The sequence below is a fragment of the Thunnus albacares genome, chromosome 22 (assembly GCF_914725855.1).
Source record: "Thunnus albacares chromosome 22, fThuAlb1.1, whole genome shotgun sequence".
In the NCBI taxonomy this organism is placed as follows: domain Eukaryota; kingdom Metazoa; phylum Chordata; class Actinopteri; order Scombriformes; family Scombridae; genus Thunnus; species Thunnus albacares.
Window position 1 is genome coordinate 19,911,495 of NC_058127.1, and position 14,542 is coordinate 19,926,036.

Genomic DNA, 14,542 nt, shown 5'->3' on the forward strand with positions numbered 1-14,542 from the left:
CGGCACAGCAGCAACTTCAGTCCTTGATAAATGTCTATACAGGATGTGTTCATGCTCAGTACTGCTGTGAAGGTCACCCAGTGTTTGGCAGCCAATACATAATAACTGTAGTTAAACATGTAAAAAAAAAATGACTTGAAATGTAAAACTATGCGTGAAAGTACAAGTGACACGTAAGCTGGCTGGCTGTGTGCCTGTGTAAATAGCTGTATTGATTAAATTAGAGGGGATCTATTACATTTGATGCGCACAAGATGGACAACTGAAAAATGCTTCTGAAGCAGCTTGTTTAGGATAGATATCTTTACAAAAATGACCTGAAACCCCTGGTGTGGATGCACGTCATTTCCACACATAAATGGAACATTTTCAAAATTAGCTGGCTTACTGTGAATGTAGTCTGTGTGATTACGCTCAGGGTGTTTTTATCATTTCAGAGGATTATATTTATATATATTATATTCATAGGACATTACATTGACTTACATTCATCTCCTGGAGACTTATCCCAACCTTAACCCTAACCACCACGTGCCTAACCCTAATCCTTTCCCTAACCTTAAGACAACCTTAAACTAACCTTAACTTTAAACCAAGTTTTCACCCTAAAATTAGTGATTTACATTAAGGGGACTTGATTTTTGTCCCCATAAGGGAGGCAAGTCTCCACAACTAGGCCTGTCACAATAACTGTTTTTGTTGGACGATAATTTTTTGATTCTAAGACCATTTATGCCACTGATATAATGATAATATAATAATGCAAGTACACCCTTTCAAAGAGCAATGGACTTTTAATTCATAAGAATATTCAGACATTGGAATTGGAATGTGAAAGAAATCTTTCCCCTGAGTCACAAGGTTAGTCGGGATTGCCTGCACACGGCTCCCACCCCTGACATGACAACTGGGCAGTTATGGCAGCAGCTTTCAGTGGGTATGGGAGGGGGTAGCAGTTTCTTGAACTGCTTGCTCACCGGGGTGACATGGGTCGGGGAATCTGAGGGTGGGCGCTATGCTTCCGTAAAAACGCAAACCCGCCATCATGGGCTGGGATGGAGTTATTAACGGTTAATGTCATATGAGCAGTGCTGCTCACTTGCGCATTCCCTGCTCAGGACATGCACAGCGGAACGGCAGCAGGGACTACTTACTTTGCCAATGTGACATGAATAGCCTATTAGCTGCTAATATGCAGTGTGTGAGATCTGCCTGTGATGTGGAGGCCGAGGAAGAGCGGGCCGCCTTCCCGTTTTTGTAATTTTAACAGCAGGAGATTAAACTAAATTTATCAAAATGCTGAAACCTTCGGGAAACAGCCTGCTGAACCAGGTAGACAGTATATTGTAGAAAGTCAATATATGGACACACTAATGTTGATAATTACGTTATCCTATGATAAATCGATAACTTAATTATTGTGACGGCCTACCCACAACACGACTGTGTAAACAGATTTACGTCCCTGCAACATGAGGAATACCTGGACCACACACACACACACACACACACACACACACACACACACACACACACACACACACACACACACACACACAGATATTCCTGATGATTCCCTTCATGCAAGAGCATCAGGGCCTCTCCTTCCTCCTCCTCCTCAATTCCTCCTTTCCCCTCTGGCACTTCCTCCTTGTTGTGACATCTCTCTTTCACACTCTCTCTCTCCATCTCTGGATGAACTACAGACAGATGAGGGGAAGGAAGCGAAGATAAAGGCAGAAAACTAGATTAATGGGCTGAATGGAGCACGGAGAGGGAGAGAAAGAGTGAGGCGATGGAAGAGAGAAAAAGTAGAGGGAGATGGAGGCTGAACTAGAACAGGCTTTCCTTGTGCTACTGTGAATAATTTACTTTATTCCTCTCTCTCTCACACACACACACTCTCTCTCTCTCTCTCTCTCTCTCTCAAAAGATATATTCAAGATATATTCAACTAGGGGGATGTGAGCTGATTAATTGCCAATTAATGTTTAACGAGGTACAGCTGTGTTCAATTAACACTGGTTTAGGAACCGTCTCTCCCGACACCCCCCTCCCTCCATCAAATATCATACCCTCTCCTCCTTCTGCTGTTGAGTCCTCGCTAAAGCAAGTCTTACAAGGGAGATGAAGAGAGAGCCAGCGAGGTTGATCTGCTGAAATAAGGAGCTGGTGGCAATTGAATCGCTAAAAACATTGATGCTTACTTTAAATCTCTTTTTTGGTCAGTGACAAATTTATTCGACAAGTGCTTGTGGATGCATGACGAGTGGATATCCATATTGGATGACTCACATCTCACAGTTTGCGTGTGATACCAGCCGTTCAGTGCCAATGCAGGAATGCGGTGCGATGCATCGTACCCTTTATGTAGCAAGAGATTTCGCCCTGTTACAGACCTTCAATGAATCATGATTTTTTTTTTGACTGACTGATTGATGACTCTATCTTTAACCATAGCATAGCTGCCAGGTGCAGGGCGACAGTGGCATTGCACGTTTTAAAAAACCTTGACGGAACATAATCTTTAGTTTCATAGAATCGTCCAATATCACCGTTCATGTTTGGCAACAGCAGTTTGGATGCAAATGTGTCGAATTACAAATAATGTCATAGGTATCTACGGCAGGACTCCCGTTAACCCCTTGCATCATATAAGATATGAGGTATGAGCCACCATGCCATGGAGAAATGTCACTCTCCAACAATACACCCATGATTGTTACATGATAGTTAGCTGTGGTATTAGCATATGGTTGAGTGGATTTTCTTTGTTTGCCTTTTCTATTGAAAAAGAGAAATATGTTCAAAATCAGTTGATGTTGTCGGAAAAAAAATCTTAAAAGACTTTTTCCAGCTTTCTAGTGGATGTTGTGTTTTGACATTCAGGAAGCCTATTTATTCACTTCAAACGTACTGATGGAAAACACCTAATTTGCATTTAATTTTTTTGCAAAGTTTGCATAAAATTCACTTGACAGCTGGATGTAAACACAGCTAAAGTTAAGAGAGAGGGTGGTCTGGCCAGAAAAAAACTTAAATCAAACTAAACTTGTTTGACTGGGAGCACAGAGTCCATGCTGGCAGTACATTTGACCACCATGACTGGCAGAAAGCTGACAATGTATAGACTCAATGACCACAGAAGCAGACTACACACACACAAACCTGCAAGCCATGGTGGGTAAGACTGTGACTGAGGCAAGCGGGTAGCTCCGGGTCTGGAAAGTGAAGCCAATTCGGAAGTGACTTAAACCTACATTCTTTCTTAAGGCCAGCAGGGGGCGACGCCACCGGCTCCAAAAAGAAGTCCGATTGTATGGAAGTCTATGAGAAAATGACCCTACTTCTCATTTGATTTATTACCTCAGTAAACACTTTTCTAATGAGTTCATGGTCTCATGGTCTCGCTAGCTTCAAGTCTTCTTCAATACAGCATGATGTTCATTTTGTAAATTGTAAACATTGGTTAGGTAACGTAACCATGGCATAAGATTCACAGAGTATAGGTGTAGCTGTCACTATTTCACAGTGTTTTCAGTTCATGAAAGTTAATTGTAACATTTCGATCACCTGAAAAAATCTTGTTCATTGTTTGGTTGTGATAAAAGACCCTCTAAGGAGTCAGCTGTTCAGTTTTTCCAGTAAGTATATTTTGTTTTAATGGTTTTAAGCCTGTTTTTCGCTAGCGAAAATTAGTATTAGCATTAGCATTATCACAGTTAACCATAGACTGTAAATGCACCATGCTAACAGCTAGTGTTAGGATCAGCTCCACCCTAATCCAAATAAGAAATAAAAGATGGCGACGGTCAAAATGCCAAATTCGAGGATTCAAACTAACTAACTATTCAACCAACGGGTGACGTCACGTAGGCTAACTCCTTTTTTTTTTTTACAACCTATGGACTGGGGGTGCGTTCCAATATCCATATTACCATATTATTTACTATGTCAGAAAACGATTTAGTATGTCCCAATACATACAGTATATCAAATGCAGTATGCCAAAAAATACCAGGATGTCCTACTGCTTCTAGTCGCATTTTGCAGTATGCAAGCCAGCATGCTTTCCTGGCTATATGACCCACAACTCCCTGCGCAATGGAAGTTACATCACATTGAATGAGTCGTCAAGAGAGCACAGATAGATGACAGTGCATTGCGCTATGGACTGTGATGTATGAGCAAGAGGATCAAAATTCAAAGTGCAATGTTATGACGAAGTAGTATGTCCAAACTGTATACATACTACATGCAACAGTACGTACTTTGTAAGGGCAGCTGCAGTACGTACTAAAACTAAAAAGAGAACGTTTGTGATTTGGAATGCAGCATGACTCATTTCACCACCCATCTTTGTCCTTGCTACAATGTGGGGAAAATGAGCACTTTAACAAAACAACTCAAGCTGCAACAGTCTTCAAAATGCTAAATCCATTTTATGGCAAAAAAATACCACGTTGCAAGCGCTACCGGAAAGGTTTTTATGCGGAAATACAGCCCTGTCAGTCTAAACTGAATTGCCAAGCTGCAGTGTCATCTTATTTTCTCACAAGAATTTTTGGGTTCATAGGTAGGAAATCACTGCACAATATAATATTATTTATTTATCTAAACAATAGATTTGATACTGAAAATAATGAAAAATATGTAAACCACTCCCTCACTTCCTCTCCTTGCTAATTTTTCTCTTATCCAACAATCCATTTGATGCCTTTGTTATCTGCTGGCATGACGCAATCACAGGCTGTCTGGTTTGGTATAAATGAGTGTACTGTGAAGAGTTTACTGATGCCATCTACCAAAATGTCAAGGTAGTTTAGCTCCTAAATGTGAAACCTTTCTGGTGTCATTTTAAGTTCCAAGTGTTGAAAATTCCCTATACTTGCTTAAAAATGTAACACCACATGGCACAAATTTCATCAGTTCCAAGCACAAGCAGGAGTGTGTGTTATGATCTGCGATGGATTCAGCCCGTGAACCCACTGACACCGAGACATTTGAATTCTCCAGCATGCCTCCATTTGCCCTCCTCTCTCTGTGAGCAAAGACCCACAGGGCTCACAAGTTTGATGCCTTCTTTTTTCTCTACCTCTCATCCTCCCTTTTTCTTCATCCCACCTTATCTCTTTCTTCCCTCTCTGCTCATCTGATTCATTATCTGCCTGGAGCCTCTACCTTCATCCCTCCCTCTCCGTGTCCGTCTCTCTGTCCAGGAAAAACATCAACATCGCCCGATCTCACTTCAGATTTTTTTTTACACCGTGCGTGTGCGTGTGTGTGCGTGTATAGTGCCTTCACTGCGAGAATGAGATTGCAAAACCTGCCTGACCTGACTAGTCCATAACCTATATACTCTGTTCTCTATACTGTAAATATGACTGTCACTGTCATTTATAATAGAAATGTTAGGAGCAGCCTCAACAGGGAAGAATGATGAGCTAGAGAGCGAGAAGGGATGCAGAGTATTGCATCTGTCTGGTGGAGTGAAAGTGTGTGTGTGTGCAGCCGTGTGTGACTGCTAGTGTGTATGTACTGTATGTAGGTACATGTCTGTATGTCCCTTTTTTCTGCTTTGGCTTTCATCACAATCTAATACCTCCACCCATCTGTTCACAAAGGAAGTGAGAGAGAAGAGGAGAGGAAAGGTGGGGACGTGCAGAGTTGGCTATCACTCTTCATCCCTGTTCCTCCTCCTCCTCCTCTTTATCTGCTCTTTCTTTGTCCTCTACCTCCATGCCTGTCTCTCCTCTCTCTCTCCTCCTCCGCCTCCTCTTCTTCCTCTTCTCTAATCCCTCCTCCTCCTCCTCCTCTCCCCTCATGCCTGTCTCTCCTCTCCTCTTCTCCTCCTTTCATCTTCAGATACAGCCAGAACGGAGCTCAGCTTCCTCCAAAGACCCAGCAGGTGTGCGGTGTGTCTAATTGTATGTAAGTGTGTGTGCGAGTGTACAAAATGTGCTTTAAAGTCCGTCGCATGACAGCTTTTTTTTTTTTTTTTTTAACAGCATCACATTGTGCCTGTATTTGTAGCTACTGTATGTGTGTGTTAGCTCTGCATGTGTGTATGTGTGTGTGTTGGAGATATCTTGTTTCCTCAGGGGAGTCCAGGCCCATTTCCACAGTCTGCTGTAGCCAACCAACCCAGCAGTGCATCGATAATCTATTAGGCTAGAAACACACACACACACACACACACACACACACACACACACACACACACACACACACACACACACACACACACCCACAGATATGCTTGTTCCTCTTACCTGCCACTGCTGAGCACACTCTGGGTGTGTACTGACTGTAACTGGATGGGCCAGATATAGCTTTTACCTGAAAAGCAAGCAGACCGCAGATATAAGAAATGATACACACATACGTACAACAATCTGTATATCAGTGGCAGTGATAATATATATATATATATATATATATATATATATATATATATATATTAGAATAGTACTATGCTTTAGTGAAAAACCACTTCAGCCAGTCAGTCACATCTTGTGGACCAGGTTCCTTTGTGCTGATTAGTCATTAGGTGTGTCAGCTCACTCACAAATGTATGAGAGCCTAAAAACCACACACCTTGTGCTCAGATATGCACCTCAGTAAGAGAATTGAATTGCTTCCTTTCATTAGTTTTGCAACTTTAAAAACGACAATAATTGACTTCAAAGCTAAACTGTTCACGCATCATAATACTGAATGCAGTGTAACATTCAAACCAGAAATATTAAAAGAGTCGGAGCATTTTAAGGGAGTTAATGATGCCTATTTTCTTCTGATGAGTGAAGTATTTAGACCATATGAAGGAGGTTTCATGGGTAATTAACCTGTAAACACATTTAGCACACGCACAAACACAGGAACACATTCAGTCAAAATATTAAGACAAGACGACAGTATAGCAGAAAATATGCAGAGGCATTTAACAAATACACAGTCTGATGTAATCATCCATGTATATATGAAAATAGACACACACACAAACACACACACACACACACACACACACACAGATGCTAAAGGCAAACAGAACTCAGTGTACTGACCAACCACACAGAGTGGTAGTGATTACAGCTGCCAGCCAAGACATACACCCACTGTCATTATATCCTCTAACACACACATACACGCTTAGAGAAATAGTGACGGATACGGACAAATGCACACACAAAAATAACACACGGCCAGACAAAACACATAAACAAGATACCAGCATGATGTAAGAATGCGCAATAGGGCTATCAGACATCACCATAATTAAAGCTAAAGCCTGTTTATCGACCAGTTAAGTAGGACAGGAGGAGCTAAGCCCCAAACATGCAGCTTGTTTACAATAACACATCCGTACACAGATAGTATAACAGCATTTTAAACACTATCCTGTACAAACATATATGTATTGGAGCCAGATACTTAACACCACCAGCATTTTTGGACAATATAAAAATCGGGTCAGCTAAAGTCCAGAAGGATTGTGGGAATGTTGCAGTTGCAGGCAGATAAAACATATTCTGAAAGGCACTAATGAAATTCTGAGGAAAGAACAAACTGATTTGCCAGGAAATATACAGACACATAATTCAGTGTTTTTGGGAGGGGGTCATTTTTTTTTTTTAGAAAAATGGCCATCATCATTTCCCAAAGCCCATAGTGACGTCTTTAAATCATTTTATCCAACCAATAGTCTAAAAGCATTTGATTCATAATAAAGTAAAGCAGCAAATACATTTAAGAGTGACTCATACAATTCAGGAATTTAATATCACTCAGTGGACCATTATTTACAGTTGCACCATCATTTTGGACTGACCCAGATAAGATGTGGTTGATTCTCATGGTCATACATGGTTTCTGATTGGCTAACAAGAAGTCAGCGTTCAATCTTGAGACTACTCCTTTTGAGACAAAGCTTATTAATGAGAGTCTCATTGGACGACAACACATACCCACAATGCTATGAAAGAAATGAGAGCAAGCCATTGTTGAAGCAGTTGATTCACATTTTTTTTTTAAGAAAAAACAATGGAATAAACCCTAAATATTACTACTCTTTGGACAAGCCTCTTCTGTTGGACTGGGAAAACTGGTCTCATAGAAGCACACTGCAGTAGGTTCCCGATATATACTGCAACTGTCTCACTGAACACACATACCCAGAGGAGATAGCACATCCTGTTCAGGTTGATGCTGTATTGTTTTGTTAATTTTGATCATTTTATTTGTGAACCAAAATTGGTCATACTGTCACAGATTTAAACCTCAAAGCACAAAACCCGAGCAATCATTTCAGGTAAACCTTCAGATATTCCATCATCTACCATTTTCCTCTTTGGATAATCCCTGGATTCCTGCCTTCCAGAATTCCTCTACAGATTATCCTTTCGATTAAACCACTCCAGGGCCAATGAGAGGGGAGGAGTTGAAGGACGAGGTGGTGCTGGTGTAAGACGAGGATGGGAAGGGGGAGCCTTGTTTTAAGAAGTTGGAAGTCTGTGAATCTTGCTGGGCTTGCAGTTCCCCCTGCGGACATGTTTTGTACACGTCGAGGAATGCGCTCCCTCCATCCCTCTGTTGCAACCCCCTCCTCCCTCCTCTCAATCCCTTTCCTTCAACTCCTTTCTTTCTCCTTCTTTAGGGAACAGAGGTATGTAGGTAGACACAGACAGCCGGAGTAACTCACAACAGTTCCCATGATCTGCCTGACAACAGCCTAAGGGCCCACGCATGGGCACACATACAGACACACATACACATAGTCACAACAGAGAGTGAGAGAAAAAAAGACCAAAGAGAGGCCCCGGGACGGAGCCTTGAGGCACTCCAACCTGGTGACACAGCAGCAGTAGCTTCCCTTTGGGTCCCTGGCCAGTAAGCCCACAAAACCACCGGTTGGAAGCTGCTCTACTCCTGTTTGCTAACTGCCTTTGTTTGGCAAAAAACAATGACTATCCCCCCCCCCGCTCCCTAATTTACAGGGGAGTAGGCTCATTCCTCTGAGTGGAATGTACAGTGGGAGCAGCTTGCATTTCATGACGGGGTGGAGAGATTTGTGATCCGGGGGGTGGTTATCCGGCCAGAGTGGGGCTGCATTGAGGAAAGGGTGAGTGAGTTTAGCGGCTATTTTTAGAAGACATGTCATTTTAAACTCGTGGTCTGCTCCTGTACTGTACAAGGAATGAAATACTAGTAGGGATATGTGGACTTGTACTATATTAACAAATCTGTATGACAAAGTACAACCTGCAAAGTGTCACCTGAATAACACTTTTAGCGATCATGCTGCCGTGCTTTGCCAAAGCTGCAGTCTTACCCAATGCACACAGAGAAATCCACATTCAAACAGGACAAGTTAAACAACAAAAAAAAAACCTGAATGTGCAAGACAAACATTGAAATCCATATCAAGAGAGAATAGCAAATAGAAATCCACACTAAACACACCTTAGATTGTGAGGACAAATCATTGAAGCTATTGAGGCTTTCTGAAACGCACGCAAAAGCATATGCAAACAGTCACAAAATCACTCCGTCTCCAAACTGCCACCCACTTAGTCCTGCTGTCACCTTACTTAACCTGCGGAACTGCAATAGCTGCTAAAGACGGAGAGAGAAAGAGAGAGAAAGGCGAGTAGACGTATAAAGAGAAAAAAAGTCAACTCAAAATCAGCTCGTCTTAGTGAGCCGGTGCAAAGCCTGAAATGAAAGGGAATGAAAGAGAGTGAGAAGAAAGTGGGGAAGATAGGGAACATATGGCGTATGGGGACCTAGTTTCTTTCCCCTTCCCTCATCTCCTGTTTCCCCCCTTCATCCACACCTGGGACCATTACCCCTCCTGGAACCAACACCCAACTAAAACTCTACTTTCTTTAATTAGTTCTCTCTCTCCCTCCTCCATCCATATGCTCTCATCTCTCGTCCACCTTTTCTCTCTCCACCTCTTCTCCAATCTGCTCCGTCTCTTTTGTCTCCTGTCGTCATGTCTTAATATCTCACATTTGTTTTCCTTTCAGACTCCTCTCATTGCTTCTGCCTCATTCAATTACTCTTTGAGAATTACTGTATTAGACAAATACTACCAAAGCAGTATTTAAAAATATAAATGGATATCTCTTACTCTCATTGCCTACCGTGTTTATACAGCTCTGTTTGTCTGGGTGTGGTTCGGAGGCTGGGTGGGAAAACGGGATCGAGGAACGTGTGACTGTTTCCACATTCTGACGCTTAACTAATCGATGAAGAAAAGATGGGAGAAGCAATACTCTGCTGACAGGGTGGATCTGTGTGTATGTGCATGAGAAGTAGAAAGAGCGTTACACACTAGAGAGAACCGGTCTGAGAGCAAATAGAGACAGATGATTTAAACGTCAATGATCACTAGCAGGACAAAAACATTAAAACTTCTTGTGTGATTTTGAAAGATTGAACGCTGACTTTGTTCAGACAGCGAAACATCAAAAATTGATGGTGCTGGTCTGATGCTACCAAACATTAAAAACATCCCTTGAAGCCTCTCCCTTCAGTTTAATCTTTTTTGGCCTGCACCACAACAGAGCAACTAAGAACGAGCTCATTTGTGATATTTTATTGTTTATTTAACAAATGTTACTTCCCCATGCTTATGAAATTATAATTAAGTCATTAGACAATTAGGTGTTGTCTTGGTGTAACAAGATGTGCATGTAATAACACTAACTAATATGTGTATATACCCTTATTTGTGCTGTAGCCTTTTCATCATTACATTGAACTCAAACTTGAGCCCTATTGCAATGTTACAGAAATATAACAAACATGGCACAGACACGTAAAAGCCAGAATATTTAAAGAGTGAAGTGCATGTCTGAAAGGGGCTACTGACGTGGCTGTCTGCTTGTCTTTGATGTCTGCAACCCTGACCTACAAAGGGACGAGACATTTTATGTATGTCTGTGTGTTTGAATGACTGTGTGTCTGAGAGGGACACAGACAGGGCACAAAGGAATTTATTGCTTACTTAAATGATAGTGACCTTAAACCTACGAGGCCACATCAAAGTTGTCCACGTTCTGTGTACTACATGTGGTAACTTTCTCTTTAAATTAGAAAACAGAAATGTACCCTTATGAATAACATGTGTTGCTAACTTGAAGTGTGAGTTGAAGAAATAAAGTGTCAAAGACAATGTGTGCTTTAAGCGGAGATGTATAAAAATTCAGGCACATCTGAAAAATATAAACACTTCTCATAACTGTCATGAGTAATTACAAGACACCTCGTCATTGTAAAACTTTGCATTTGCAGGCAATGCATGTGACACAATAGAGTAGATAAATGTCAAAAGTGGATGAAGCATAACTAAAAAAGTAAACATATTTGTTAGGATGTATGTGATTTAAATATGGGACATGGCGAGGGGTTATATAAATACACCAGAGTAACCTACCACCTTGTGATTTATGTTTCCTAATAAGGCCTCAGTTCACTTGGGTTCATGACAGCCATTATTATGAGTTATAGTGGTTTTAATGAGAGTTGTGGCAATGTCCTTACACTTGTCCCAGGTCTGTGACAGTGAAATAATGGCGACTATAATGAAAAGACACAAAGGCAAGATAAGAAAACATGGCCAGCCAATGACCGGACGTTCACCTCACACAAATTACAGGTACACAGATGCTACGAGGTGAGCAAGTCATGACAGAGGCTTAGAAACACCTGAATGTTTAAGTACAGGCACTGAGCCCATCTGAGAGGAGGGAGCAACTCTGCAGTGTTTTAATCTGCAGAGTTACACCCAATGTGATACAAATTACGTTCTAAGAATGAAACATGTATTAGGTTACTTAAAGGTGTCAGAGGTCTTTAGAAAATTTCAGGGGAAGTTGCAGCCCATCTTACCATTCAGTCAGTTTTGTCACTTGTATGCGTCATGACGTGTCTGGATTGGTGATCTTGTTCTCATAGATGGCAGCCAATGAGGCTTTTTTGCTGTGCAAATTAGAGGATGGAATGCAATGAACCTCAGTGGGTGGAGATGCCCAAATGAAGCAAAAGCACTAAATCAGACTGAGAAGGAAAGTCCCACAACTGTGTTTAATCTGAAGGAACATGTGTTTTCAAGTGGTTCTAAATGTGTGTGTGCGTTTGTGTGTGAGAATGTGTGTTTAACTCTTACTGCTTACATTTATCTCTGTCAGTGTGCATGTGTAAACTTCTCTTCCCTCTGCCTGGCCTGGTTGCTATGACACCTGCTTGGGGCACGTGCAGAGGCTTGACTGTCTGGCCTGACTTTTGACCCCGCAGAGCTGTAACCCTCATGACCTTAGCGGTGGTGTCACCCTTCATCTGACTGACCACTCCCACAAAACTGCTCTGTATATGTGTGAGTGTGCACGACAGAGAGAGAGAGAATGTGAGAATTTGCGATAAATGCATGCGTAAAAAGTTCATAAAGCGGACTTTCTGCAAACTTCCAGAGAGTCTGCTTGGGTTGCAGATTTTGCTAAGAAGATAATCCATAGTTCATACTAATATGGATGTGACAATGTGAAAGAAAGGTGTGTATTTCATTGATGTAGGGAGGTTTAATATTACACATACAGAATATGCGTAGGATGAGTCATTTGGATTTGACTGTTATAATCTGCAAAGTTAGACAGGAAATGTTTTGTTTTCATTTGCATACGGTGTGACGGTCCTTGGTTGAGGGTTTGATGTGAGTATAATATTAGCAGTGTTTAGCAGCTCATGTAAAAGGGGGAATTCTACAGTGCATACCAACCGTATCTATCTATATTATAGCTACTATCTAAAGCAGCAGACCCTGCACATATCTCACATACATTTCCATTGGCAGTACCATCAGTGCCGTTACAGTGTCAGGAAGGAAGTCTGAAGTCTTAGCGCGTGTCATCCTCTCATGGCCCTGCGCCCTCACAGACATGATGTGATGACGGTGAACGTGTCACAGTATGTATGATAGAAGTCTGTGAGGGATCGGTCCACAAGTCAGGAGGGTGCACATTTGGATTTAGCCAGAGACACTGTATATGAGAGAGTCTTTGTCAGCATTTGAAGCATGACAGTGAGGGCTGCTGATCCCTACATGTACAGTATATGAATGCAGGGAAAATATGTGTGTGTCTGCATGGGTGTGTGTGCTCTACATGGCTTCTCTTTGCATTAAAGTCAATTATACGGATGCTAAAGCTTTGATTTAAGTGGCTTTTTTGCTGAGCTCTGACTCACACACACACCCACACTAGCCTTAGCATTTTTGGGATCTTGGGGAAGATTTTGCATTGGGATCCTGTTTCCATGTTTATGTCAACTTCAAATGTTCTCATCACTTTTGTATTTGGTGTGGTGTGTGCAGAGGGACAGTGTTCCCCTAAAAAACCGAACTTGTGTAAAATCCTACAGTGAATTAAAGCAATTCAATTTCAAATTGTCGTGACGATGAAACTGGGAAAATATGTGCCAAGGTCAAACTACTATTAATTATCCTTTGAGTAGATTCAATTACATCAGGGTGAAAACAATGTGAATGGTGAATAGGGTTTGATGCAGTTTGGGAACACAACCAAGTAAGAAATGAAACATAAAACAAGCTTCACACATGGGGGCCACCAGGAAAGGGCGGGGACTTGGACAGTTGCCTAGTTAGCCCCCCCTCCCACCACACACACACACACAGATATCTAGAAATGTACATGAATGCAGAGGCATAGAGAAAGGTAGCATTGCGGGTCAGAGTATCACAGAGAACCAACATTATTCCACTGTGCAAATAAAGCCAGCAAACAGTGTGGATGATAGCTTTGTGTGAGTATGTGGTGTCATTCTGTCTTCCTACTAGCAGCAGTCACAGACTCGGCTCGCTGGGGAAGCGTCACGCCTTTATTTATTCATCAACCTTCTGGGAACTGGCAATGAGAGACAAGGTCAATACATTATTACACACACACACATACACACACGCACACACCACTCCTGTCCACCTATAGAAAGAGTATACCATATACTTTTCTAGGATACCCTCGCCAACACATATGCTGTAATGACTTGTGTTAAAATGGTATCACAGTACATACACAAGCCGCAAACCCTCTTTCCCTCTCTCTCTCTCTCTCTCTCTCTCTCTCTCTCTCTCTCTCTCTCTTCAGATACTTGTTGGCTGAATGGGCCATGAATCTGAGCCCAGAAAGCACACAGACCCTATTAAACGCTGCCGGATCTGCAACACACACCCTATTAAATGCTCCAGATCAGCTGAGTCAGCACGCCCAAAGAGAAAAGACAGGAGATTTAGACAAAACAACGAGCACTGTAACAAGGAGACGCAGCGCACGCACACGCACACATATAAAACTTTTCTCATGATCACGTACAGTATGCTGACATACCGCATGCACGCAAGTACAGAAACGTGCGTACAGTTACAGAAACACCCAGGAACAAAGGGAACTCGCACACAAAAGACCAGGCGCACACACACACACACACGCACACACACATATAAATTTCAAAAAGACACAGGAACACA

General features: G+C 41.9%; 1 protein-coding gene across 2 annotated transcripts in view; it reads right to left on the reverse strand.

Moving 5' to 3' along the window:
- Positions 1-14,542, reverse strand: part of kdm6ba (lysine (K)-specific demethylase 6B, a) — a 103,278-nt gene that overhangs the window by 58,407 nt on the left and 30,329 nt on the right. For both annotated transcript variants that reach the window (XM_044340619.1, XM_044340620.1), the window contains exon 4: positions 6,273-6,339. The gene's annotated coding sequence lies outside the window, so the exon portion shown is untranslated. The remainder of the gene's footprint in view (positions 1-6,272; positions 6,340-14,542) is intronic.